This window comes from Gymnodraco acuticeps, unplaced genomic scaffold, assembly GCF_902827175.1.
Source record: "Gymnodraco acuticeps unplaced genomic scaffold, fGymAcu1.1, whole genome shotgun sequence".
Taxonomy (NCBI): domain Eukaryota; kingdom Metazoa; phylum Chordata; class Actinopteri; order Perciformes; family Bathydraconidae; genus Gymnodraco; species Gymnodraco acuticeps.
This window is the reverse complement of record NW_022989752.1, coordinates 337526-342347: the sequence shown is the minus strand read 5'-3', so window position 1 is coordinate 342347 and position 4822 is coordinate 337526.

The following is a 4822-nucleotide window of genomic DNA, read 5'->3' as shown; positions in this document are numbered from 1 at the left end:
TTATATCATGAAAGTTACGGTGCTTATTAAGCATTTTAAAACGTATGTGGTAACTTGCCAAGGTGCTTTGTTCTGAACGTTCATCAGTATTATAATCAAAAAGAGAAATATGAACGTTAGTTTTTACTGAAATGATCAAATAAATCTGATTTTTTAAAACATCCTTTTCAAACAAATGCAACACATTTTTTTTTTTTAAGCGCTCTAGAAATAAACCTGACGTTGATCATGGCCGTGTTAATGTTTACCATCACAGGAACGTTTTACAAAAAAAGAATAATATCCTGAAAGCATTTTCAGAACAACAACGTCCAAAACACATCCTTAGAATGTTGCAGGCAAAACGTTCCACCTTTGTTAACATATCACATTGAAGGAACATTTTATAAAACACTTGCTGTCATCTCAGGCCTCAATAACATCCTGAAAACATTTCAGAATGTTTCTTGGAGAATGTTCTTCATTTGTTATCATGTAACATTGAGGGAACGTTTTATAAAGAACATCTTTAATGTGTTTCCCCAACAACGTCCAAAAAACATCCTCGGAATGTTGTAGTTAAAACGTTATGTCTTAGTTAACCTTAAACCTTATAGGAACATTATTTGAAATAATAAACATCCTAAAAAGGTTCTTTGAACATCAGATTAAAACGTTTCTTAAAACATTATTAGAACCTGTAGTAATGTTAGCAAAAGTTGTGAGAACGTTCCCCGCTAGCTGGGTAGGGACTATAGGACAGTTGTGTGTGTGTGTGTGTGTGTGTGTGTGTGTGTGTGTGTGTGTGTGTGTGTGTGTGTGTGTGTGTGTGTGTGTGTGTTGTGTGTGTGTGTGTGTTGTGTGTGTGTGTGTGTGTGTGTGTGTGTGTGTGTGTGTGTGTGTGCTGTTGTGTGTGTGTGTGTTGTGTGTGTGTGTGGTGTTGTGTGTGTGTGTGTGTGTGTGTGTGTGTGTGTGTGTGTGTTGTGTGTGTGTGGTGTGTGTGTGTGTGGATTCAGAAACAAGTTGTGGATTTTACTCCAGGGAGAGACTATGATTGATTTTAAGAGTGACTCCATCATGCTCTGATGATGTCAATAAGTTCAATAGGGCGCTGTCTTTTCATCGCATCATCGTACACACTCTGCAGCAGACTGTGTGCTGATGGTTGTTACTGTCAGAGTGTGTTTAAGACAGACAAAGGGAGAAATAAAGAAAGGAAGATGAATAACAAATGCTTGCCTCACCCCCAGGATATTTGCTCTGGTCTCCGATGCTATGCTTTAGCAAGGAGTGTCACTACCAGATGTTATCCACTCACATCTGGCTCCAATGTGTTTTTCTCACATGTTGTGCATCCACAAATTCTCACAACATCTTTTTTGGGCAATTTTTTGTTACAGCCCATATTGTCACTAATATTATTATTAACATATTAAACCTATTAGCTTTGGCTCCCTCGCTAACTTCTGTGAGACCTTAGGACACACACACACACACACACACACACACACACACACACACACACACGTTGGGTTGGGCAGGTTTATTGGGAAATAAGTTGTGTTGCAACATACAGGCAAACATCCATGAGGGTAACAGGAGATCGCGAGAAGAAAATTAGAAGTGAAGGAAAAGTACTATAGTAAGTTATTTTGACTATTTTTTTTAAATATTAGAATTGCGATAACATCTATTGGCCCATGTTTGTTTAGTGATAGGAACACAATGCTAATGTACAACACTGTTCATTTGTAGACTTGTAGGGCTGTAAGCAATTGGAATGTATTTTAAATAAACAAAAGCAATTTGTGCTGAAACTAGTGCCATTTTGATATTTTTCCCTCTATTGAATTTATTAACAAATAAACTAATATTTACTAAAAGAGCATTTTTAAAGAGAAGAGGAAAAAGTGAAAGAGAAGTCACACTGCTAAATGTGTGACGTTTGGATATTACTTGGACCCCAAAGCAGAGACTGACAAAAAATAAAGTTTCAAGGTGTTTAATGAACAAAGGTAATCCAAGGCAGGTACTGACGACAGGGAGCTGGCTGGCCGTAGTAAGTTCAAAAACAAAGCTGCGGGAAAAAACGTTCCCGACAAAAACTCAAAAGAAAACTCCTTAACAAACTGCGAAGAAAAACAAAACAGACTCCAGGCTGCAGAAAGGCACTCCGGACCGCGGAACAGCATGTAACACTCTGGCACAGGTGTGCCTCATCTGCAGCCAGGAGTAAACCAGCCACGCCCCCCTGTCACACACCAGCCCTGCAGAGACGGAAAGACAGAGTAGTGAGGGGTAAAAGGAGCACACAACAAGTAAAACACAAAAAACAACAAAAGCCCCATGCAAAACATAACAACATGTCTGTTTGTGCACATATTACCTTGACTCACTATTTTTTCTTCTCTGTTTCTCTGACACTTTTCCTGTCTGTCTTCTCTCTCGGGGCTTGATGTTATGCAGGTGTTGTGTCTCAGCTCTGAACAATGATCAAATGATGAAAATAATCCGAAAGTGTTCGTTAGTGATAAACATACAGAGAATTTTTAACCAAATCGGCAGCTCTAATTTACAGAGCTTTAAATCAACCCTGCTGCAACTCACTGTTTTGGATCACATTGAACATGACAAATCATTCTACACCCTCAAAAACAGTGCCATGGCTTCTGAGGCACAGTATTTCCTGCAGAGCTTGCTCTCTAACAATAGTCCCTCACTTGATTGTTTACGCACATATTTCCTTCCTTTCACAAAAGAGCTCTCATGTAATAAGAAAAGATACAAATGCACAGCTTATTATGAAATATCAAGTTACATTGCATCCTTCAGTGCTCACATAAATTGAATCTGCATGTAAAATAAGTCGCTGCCATGAAAATTACAAGGTCTCTTCATTTAAATAGAAATAGAATAGGAGATGAGTTAAGAGATAACATCATCATAGGTGACATCATCCCGAACAGTCTGAGAGCATGACATCATCCTCTTGGTATGTAATCCCCCCCCCCCATCCCCCACGTGAGGATTTTATTTTTTATTGTGTGCAGAATCTGATTAATTATTCAGGAGTGGCTTCCCTCTTGCCACGACACTGACACGTCGCCGGCAGGATGTTCCTTTGAGGAGGTCAACAATAATTACTATGAATCATGTGTGCAACACTAAATGTTAGGGACAGGACTATATGAACAACATTTAAAAACTAGATCAAATGGATGATACATGAAATGGCCAAAAATGCTTCCACATACAAGGCATTTGACTCTGGTGACTCAAGGTCTGATTGTGCATAAATGAACTCTATTGTCCTTATTTATATTCATTTATGATCATACTGCGATCTCTAATTATTACAAATAATTGTCATATTGTGATCCATTAGAACAAATCACTTACAATATAACAGTATACATACAAAAAAGTGCCCTTAAAACAATTCAATAATAAGTATATAAATAAAAATGTGTCCCTCATACAGCAAAGATTAAATACAGATTTGTTCTTAAATAATATGGTTTAACATTTGTAATTAATAACAAAAGCAGAGCAAACAAATATTTGGTTAGGTCATAACTGAAATGGTAATAAGATGGCAGATTAGATTTTATTCATTCAAGTACTTGATTATGTTCTTATGGCACCAAACAAATATCTTTACATGAGTATTTCATACCAAGAGGATGATGTCATGCACACTGTTTTGTTGATGTCATGGGAGGCAATGATGTCATCTTCTCCTTTTAAATGCATGCTGTTGTAGGTGAAGCTGCTGCTCACGCTCTCTTTCACATCCCTCTCAGTGATCACTGTACCATACATTTCAACCTAATTTTATAAACTTTATAGCAGGCTGTGAACCTCAAATCTATCTATCACTTTAAGACTTTGCTGAAAGAGATTGAAAATATTTCCAACAGGGGAATTAAGGGCAGGTGAAAGCACTTTAACGATGAAGGTCTGCAGTAATATGCTCTGGCATTTGTGGGTTTTTTCAGTCTATTCTAGAATCCAAAATATGTTGACTTTCTGAGTAATATTGGCAGTAAGTTAGGCCTGTCCATGTGTTTTTCCACTATGATTAATAGCTTCTATTCAAACTTTGTTCTAGTTTAAATCAGGTTCCAAGTGCAGCATATATTTTGTTTTATTTGAATATATTCTTAAAATAATGAATCTGCTGACACTTATAATCCGGTATGCTGGCACCACAGAAAGCAGCTGACACTGGCAAAGGTTTGCAATCACAAGTCATATGACTATAACATAACTTTAATTTGCAAAAGAACCAACATAGATGAAGAAAAAACTATTTTGCCTGCAGTGTCTTTACTAACTTTCTCTGCTGCTGTGATGGGGATTTTGGATGTGTGTGAAACCAGATGCTGCCAATCCCCAACAGTCACTGCAGCATTCAATGACATACAGTACCAGGATGCCGATAATAATTAGCATAATCCATCTCTATAAAGACCAGTGTTCTGTGAAAGTAAAGTGATGCACCTTCATCATGACGCACAGGAACGAATTCAATTTGAAAATGAATCTCCTCCTCCTTAAATGTATGCAGGCACACAATGACGCATCCTTACGTCATTAAGTTTGATAGTGACTGCAGGTAGTATCTCACTCCAACGCTTTATCTCTCTCTCTCTAGATTAAGTCTCTTGCTGGAGGCTTACCCTCATTTTAAACTGCTCTATGCCTTACATTAATCTAACCTCAGCCTAGTCCAAATGCCAACCTAATCAGCATATTGGCTTTGTGTTTAGTGCTTTTTAAGTCCAAATATGGTGACCAGTTGGGTCCTTTTTGAAGTTTTCCCCTTATCTGAACAGGTTAG